A 7674-nucleotide genomic window follows, 5' to 3' on the forward strand; every position below is an offset into this window, starting at 1 on the left:
CAAGGAGGCAGCAGGGCCAGGCGACCCATGGCACCAATCAAGCAATGCCTGAAGCTACTAGCCCGGGGCTTGCTTGCTCCACGGGTTGGAGCAGCGTGGCTCAGAGCAGCTGGGCCCCTGACCGCACTCCCAGCGCAGCCGGCAGCAGGGCGGGAGTGGTGTCGCTGCTGTGACCTGTAGGCGCGTCAGCTGAGAGGGGCCCAGCAAGGGTGTGAGTGCCCGTGCTTGCCGGGGCCGGGGAGACGGGCTGGGCACCGAGCAGAAGCTCTGACCCGCCCCAGGGGTGGGCCCTAACAGACAGGGACGCCCACGTGGACAGCCTGGAGCCACGCACACTGCTGGTGGGACGGGAAAGGCAGTCGCCCAGCGACCGAGCCACCACCTCCTGGGTCCATCCCCAGGAGAGAAAACCCACGTCCGTCCGCAGGAAAACCGGCAGGCAAAGGCTCATGGCAGCTCACTGGCCCAGCTGATGTCCCGCGGGTGGGCGGAGACAAAAAAGGGGACCACATGTGCAATGGGGTGCACACGGGCTCGCGGATAGCGCGGGGCAGGGGGTTCCCTGGAGTCCTTGTGCCCAGCGGAAGCAGCCGGCCGGGAAGGACCCCAAGCCGGGGCACCTGTGGATGGGACGTGTCCAGAGGAGGCAAAGGAAGAAGGCAGATTCATGCTGGCCGGGGCCTGGGGAGGGGGGACACCGAGACCAGCCCCCTTTTCCAACAGGGACAGCTTTCCTTGTCCGGGGGTAGGGTGGGGGGTGGGTGGGAAGAACCTCCTCCCGCCCTGCACACTTCGCCCCGGGGTGAATTGTGTGCTGTGCACACTGCGTCTTAACAGAGCCACTCAGGAAAGCCCACCCCCAGGACAGGCCTGGCAGCGCAGCCCCTCCAAGCCTCCCTGCCCCCACCCCCATCACACTCTGATCTCCTGCACCAAGACAAATGCCTGGGGCCAGTGCTGTGGCGCAGCGGGTTAACACCCTGGCCTGAAGCGCCGGCATCCCACATGGGCACCAGTTCGAGACCCAGCTGCTCCACTTCCAATCCAGTTCTCTGCTGTGGCCTGAGAAAGCAGTGGAAGATGGCCCAGGTCCTTGGGCCCCTGCACCCACGTTGGCGACCTGGAGGGAGATCCTGGCTCCTGGCTTTGGATCGGCGCAGCTCTGGCTGTTGCGCCAATTGGGGAGTGAACCAGCGGATGGAAGACCTCTCTGCCTCTCCTCTGTGTAACTCTTTCAAATAAATTAATTAAAAACAAACACCTGTCTCCCTGGTCCTTGGGGGGTGCTGAGTGCCCATCCATCCCACACCAAGCCCTCAAACCCGGGGGCTCCAGGCCCGCTCCCTGCTTTGTTCCCAGGGAAAAAGCTTCTCCCCCGCCAGGCGGGTGCCAGACCCCACCCCAGCCTCCACCTGGCCACACAACTGTGCTCTGAACCCTGCTCAGGGGCCCTGCAGTGCACCCAAACCCCCACCGCTGTCCAAGGACCCCAAGCCTGAGAGCAGGATGGGGTCCAGTGAAATGGGAACGCCTGGCCTCTTGTTAACCAGAAAACCAGGAAAGCAGCTCCGCCCTGTCCCTCTTGCCACCACCAGAACCCATCACAATCCACTGTCTCATCAATGTCACCATCGAGGAGAGACATGAAGATGGCTGCCACGGGTCACTGGACCTCGAGGTCCCGGAGGGGACGGGCCTTGCAAGGGCAACGTGGCCTGCGGGTGGCCGTGCTAACATCTGAGGGGTCTGGTTGTGGAGTAGCGGCCCGGCTCCCTGGCTGCACGTGCATGGGGCGGACCATGCCCCGTGGTGCCCTTCGGGGCTCCCCATGTCAACAGTGACATCAGCCAGAGGCAAAGGAAGGGTGTGTGCGTGTGTGCTCTCCTGGACTCTGTGCCTGTGTGCATGTGTGTGTCTCTCCTAGACCCTCCGGCATGCATGTGTGCATGCATATATGTATGCATGTGTGTCTCCTAGACTCTGTGCCTGTGTGCATGTGTCTCCTAGACTCTGTGCCTGTGTGCATGTGTGTCTCTTAGAGTCTCTGTGTGCATGTGTGTGCGTGTGTCTCTCCTAGACCCTCTGTGTGTGCATGTGTGTGTGTGTGTCTCTCCTAGACCCTCTGTGTGTGCATGTGTGTGTGTCTCTCCTAGACCCTCTGTGTGTGCATGTGTGTGCGTGTGTCTCCTAGACCCTCTGTGCATTCATGTGTGTGTGCATGTGTCTCTTAGACCCTCTGTGTGTGCATGTGTATGCGTGTGTCTCCTAGACCCTCTGTGTGTGCATGTGTGTGTGTGTGTGTCTCTCTTAGACCCTCTGTGTGTGCATGTGTATGCGTGTGTCTCCTAGACCCTCTGTGTGTGCATGTGTGTGTGTGTGTCTCTCTTAGACCCTCTGTGTGTGCCTGTGTGTGCGTGTGTCTCCTAGACCCTCTGTGTGTGCATGTGTGTGTGTGTGTCTCTCCTAGACCCTCTGTGTGTGCATGTGTGTGCGTGTGTCTCCTAGACCCTCTGTGTGTGCATGTGTGTGTGTGTGTCTCTCCTAGACCCTCTGTGTGTGCATGTGTGTGCGTGTGTCTCTCTTAGACCCTCTGTGTGTGCCTGTGTGTGCCTGTGTCTCTCTTAGACCCTCTGTGTGTGCCTGTGTGTGCGTGTGTCTCCTAGACCCTCTGTGTGTGCATGTGTGTGTCTCCTAGACCCTCTGTGTGTGCATGTGCGTGTGTCTCCTAGACCCTCTGTGTGTGCATGTGTGTACATGTGTCTCTCCTAGACCCTCTGTGTGTGCATGTGTGTGCGTGTGTCTCCTAGACCCTCTGTGTGTGTGCATGTGTGTGTGTCTCTCCTAGACCCTCTATGTGTGCATGTGTGTCTCTCCTAGACCCTCTGTGTGTGCATGTGTGTGCGTGTCTCTCCTAGACCCTCTGTGTGTGCATGTGTGTGCGTGTGTCTCCTAGACCCTCTGTGTGTGTGCATGTGTGTGTGTCTCTCCTAGACCCTCTGTGTGTGCATGTGTGTGCATGTGTCTCTCCTAGACCCTGTGTGTGTGCATGTGTGTGCGTGTGTCTCCTAGACCCTCTGTGCATGCATGTGTACATGTGTCTCCCCTAGACCCTCTGTGTGTGCTTGTGTGTACATGTGTCTCTCCTAGACCCTCTGTGCCTGTGTGTACACATGTGTCTCCTAGACCTTCTGTGTGTGCGTGTGTCTCCTAGACCCTCTGTGTGTGCGTGTGTCTCCTAGACCCTCTGTGCCAGTGTGTGCACGTGTCTCCTAGACTCTCTGTGCCTGTGTGTGCACATGTGTCTCCTAGACCCTCTGTGTGTGCATGTGTGTGCATGTGTCTCCTAGACCCTCTGTGTGTGCATGTGTGTGCGTGTGTCTCCTAGACCCTCTGTGCCTGTGTGTGTACATGTGTCTCTCCTAGACCCTCTGTGCACGCCTGTGTGCACATGTGTCTCCTAGACCCTCTGTGTGCATGTGTCTCCTAGACCCTCTGTGTGTGCATGTGTGTGCATGTGTCTCCTAGACCCTCTGTGTGTGCATGTGTGTGTGTGTCTCCTAGACCTTCTGTGTGTGCGTGTGTCTCCTAGACCCTCTGTGCCTGTGTGTGTACATGTGTCTCCTAGACCCTTGTGTGTGCGTGTGTCTCCTAGACCTTCTGTGTGTGCGTGTGTCTCCTAGACCCTCTGTGTGTGCATGTGTGTGCGTGTGTCTCCTAGACCCTCTGTGTGTGCATGTGTGTGCGTGTGTCTCCTAGACCCTCTGTGTGTGCGTGTGTCTCCTAGACCCTCTGTGTGCACACGTCTCTCCTAGACCCTCTGTGCCTGTGTGTGCACATGTCTCTCCTAGACCCTCTGTGTGTGCATGTGTGTGTGTCTCCTAGACCCTCTGTGCACGCCTGTGTGTACATGTCTCTCCTAGACCCTCTGTGCCTGTGTGTGCACATGTCTCTCCTAGACCCTCTGTGTGTGCGTGTGTCTCCTAGACCTCTGTACATGCTCCTGTGTACGTGTCCCCTAGACTCTCTGTGCCTGCCTGTGTGTGTGAGCCATCAGCGGGCACGGAACCTGCCAGGCTTCTCCCGTGTCAGCTGAGCTCGCTAGGCCTCTGCAGCTACCGTTCTGGGCTTGGTGCAAGCTGGCGGGCAGAGCTCAGCTGTCCCATGGGAGGTGCCAGGGTCAGGGCTGGTGGCAGGGGGCGGGGGGGTGCTGGCCACCCACCCTGGCCTCGGGCCCTGGGGCCAGATGTTTGGGCTTAGCAGCCAGGCCAAGCGAGGATAGGGTGACTGGGTAATTAGGCACCGTTCCTTCAGGCTGGCAGAGGGTGACGGGGCTGGAGGGAGCTTGGGCCAGAGCGCCCAGCGCCCCCTCCCTCCGGCTCTGCCCACAGCCTGAACGCTGAGCTGGGCCCTCTGGGACTTTGTGGGGGGGGGAGACCTGGAGTCAGGGTTCACCCACTCCTGGAGAGGAAGAAAGGAGACTTTTTTCCACGCTGGGTGTCATCCTGTGCCCCCCCCCCCCCGCCGCCGCCGCCTGCCCAGGACGCAGGCAGCAGCTCTCCCTGAGCCCTCCCCAGGGTGCAGTCAGAGTTATTCAAGTCCTGGGCTTCAGAGCTGCAGGATGGAGAATTCTCCGCGTGCTCCTTCACCTGTTGGCGGGAGCAGCCGTCCATGGGCGAGGACCCCCAGCCATTATCACCTCCCCCACCCTGGCCCTGCAAGTAACTGGACCCTGCTGGCCTCTGCAGCCCTGGGAGACTACATCACCTTCTGTGACCTCTGAGCCAGGCTGCTGTCTGGGGGGAGGAGGAGGAGGAGGAGGAGAAAGAGGAGGAGGAGAAGGAGGAGGGGGAGAAGGAGGAGGGAGAGGGGAAGGAGGAGGGGGAGGGGAGAGAAGAGAAGGGAGGAGGAGGGGGAGAAGGAGGAGGGGGAGGGGAAGGGGGAGGGGAGGAGAGGGAGGGGAGAGCAGGAGGGGAGGGCGGGAGGGGGAGGGGGGGAGTGGTTGCGGGTTGAACAGTGGAGAGGGAGGAGGGGGACAGGAAGGAGGAGGGGGAGGAGGAGAGGAGGAGGAGGAAGAGGGGGAAGAGGGGGAAGAGGGGGAAGAGGGGGAAGAGGAGGAGGAGGAGGAAGAAGAGGAGGGGGAGGAGGAGGAAGGGGAGCAGGAGTGGGAGGGGGAGGGGGAGGAGGGGGAGGGGGAGGAGGGGGAGGGGAAGAGAGAGAAGGGAAGGAGGAGGGGAGGGGGGAAGGGGAGAGGAGGAGGGGGAGAAAGGGGGAGAGGAAAGAAGGAAGAGGGGAGGGGGAGAAGGAGGAGGGGGAGAAGTGGTTGTGGGTTGAACAGTGGAGAGGGAGGAGGGGGACAGGAAGGAGGAGGGGGAGGAGGAGAAGGAGAGGAGGAGGGGGAGGAGGGGGAGGAGGGGGAGGAGGGGGAGGAGAGGAGGAGGGGGAGGAGGAGAAGGAGGGGAGGAGGGGGGAGGAAGAGGAGGAGGGGGAGGAGGAGGGGGAGGAAGGGAAAAGGTGGAGGGGAGGAGGAAGAAGAGGAGGAGGGGGCGGGGGAAGAGGAGAGGAGGAGGAGGGGGAGGGGAAGGAAGAGGAGGAGGGGGAGAAGTGGTTGTGGGTTGAACAGTGCAGAGGGAGGAGGGGGACAGGAAGGAGGAGGGGGAGGAGGCGAAGGAGAGGAGGAAGAGGGGAGGAGGGGGGAGGAAGAGGAGGAGGGGGAGGAGGAGGGGGAGGAAGGGAAAAGGTGGAGGGGAGGAGGAAGAAGAGGAGGAGGGGGCGGGGGAAGAGGAGAGGAGGAGGAGGGGGAGGAGGAGGGGGAGAAGTGGTTGTGGGTTGAACAGTAGAGAGGGAGGAGGGGGACAGGAAGGAGGAGGGGGAGGAGGGGGAGGAGGAGAAGGAGAGGATGAGGAGGGGAGGAGGAGGGGAGGAGGGGGGAGGAAGAGGAGGAAGGGGAGGAGGAAGAGAGGGAGGAGGAAGAGAAAGAGGAGGAAGAGAAAGAGGAGGAGGAGGGGAGGGGGGAGGAGGAGGAGGGGATGGATTCCTGCCTCAGGCCAGGCCTCAGTCTGCGGGGCGACCTGGGGCACCTCCCCAAGGTCACTCAGGGAGGGGCAGCGGCAGTTGCAGAAACCCTAACCCCGAGGGAGCCCAAGGCCGCGGCTGAAGCAGGGCTTGAATCAGAGCTCTGCGGCTGAGTCCCGGTTCTGCTGTGTGGCCCTCTCTGAACCAGGGGGCCGAGGGGCGCAGCAGATAGGAGGTGCAGTGGGGCACAGTGGGGAGCACACAGAGCACGCCTGGCCCCTCCTGACACCACCAACTCATTTAACCTCACAACCACCACTCGCCACGGGGCAGGTGCTAGCGCCTCCCTGTCTGCACGCAAGAAAGCTGAGGGTCAAAGGAGGAAGGAAAACTGCTAGGGTCCACCTCGGGGCACCACCACGCCAGACCTGGAACCGAGGCGGACGTGCTGGGGGCCCTGGGTGCTCCCCGCGTGGCCTGGGGCACCTCCCCCAACCTCTCTGTGCCGGTCCATCAGATGCGATGGCGACAGTAGCCACGCACTGAGAGCCACGCCTGTCCCCAGCGCTCCCAGACGCACGGATTGATCGCAACCTCCCGAGGCAAGCACTATTATTATCTTCCTTTTATAGTCCGGGAGGCTCAACCAGGAGGTCAGGTAACCGGCTCAGCACTCCAGCCCCAAGGCTCGCGGGTCATCTGCTGAGCTGTGGTAACCGTAGCCTCCCCCGCGGGTGTGTGTGAGACTGGGTGACAGCACACACGCAAAGCCCTCAAAACAGAGCCTGACACGGTGAGCACCCAGTAAGCATTAGTCAGTATGGAGAGGAGGCACTCATTCCCCACAGAGACCGACTGACTGTGTGCTCTGCATCAGCCCCTCACCCACAGGCGGACACAGGCGTGACAACAGAGAGCTCGATCGTCGTCATGACCGCCACCAAGCTCACCAACAGCAGGTGCCTTCCCTCATCAGATCACCAGCCTCACCACAACCATCACCACCACCACAACCATCATCACACCCTATGTACAACCATTATTACCACCCTACGTACAACCATCACCAACACCATCCACCACAACCATCATCACACCCTATGTACAACCATCACCAACACCACCCACCACAACCATCATCACACCCTACAACCATCACCAATACCATCCACCACGACCATCATCACCAACACCACCCACCACAACCATCATAACACCCTATGTACAACCATCACCAATACCATCCACCACAACCATAATCAACCATAATCACTGCCAACACCATCCACAACCATCACCACCACCCTAATTACAGCCATCATCACCATCATCCACCACCATAACCACAAACATCATCACCACCAATACCATCCACCACCACCCTCACAACCATCACTATCACTACCTCTACCATAACTGTCACCACCACCAGTATCTACCACCTTAACATCACTCCCTCCATAGCCACAACCGTCACCACCATCACTACCTCTACCACCAGTAACATCCACTATAATCACCACCATCACCGTCACCATCTTCATCACCATCACCACCATCATGATCATGGCCTCTAGACGACATGGCACTTGCAGCATTCACAAATCAAGATCAGTCTGTGATTCTCTGACCAGGGCTCCCCTTGTCCCCAAGAAACATCAC

General features: G+C 60.1%; 1 protein-coding gene across 1 annotated transcript in view; it reads right to left on the reverse strand.

The window, feature by feature from the left end:
• The window catches only part of ZNF865 (zinc finger protein 865), a 162996-nt gene that overhangs the window by 73429 nt on the left and 81893 nt on the right, over positions 1–7674 (reverse strand). The window lies entirely within an intron of this gene.

Source organism: Oryctolagus cuniculus, chromosome 18 (genome assembly GCF_051225735.1).
Source record: "Oryctolagus cuniculus isolate XC-2025 breed Fujian yellow rabbit chromosome 18, ASM5122573v1, whole genome shotgun sequence".
NCBI classification, from domain to species: domain Eukaryota; kingdom Metazoa; phylum Chordata; class Mammalia; order Lagomorpha; family Leporidae; genus Oryctolagus; species Oryctolagus cuniculus.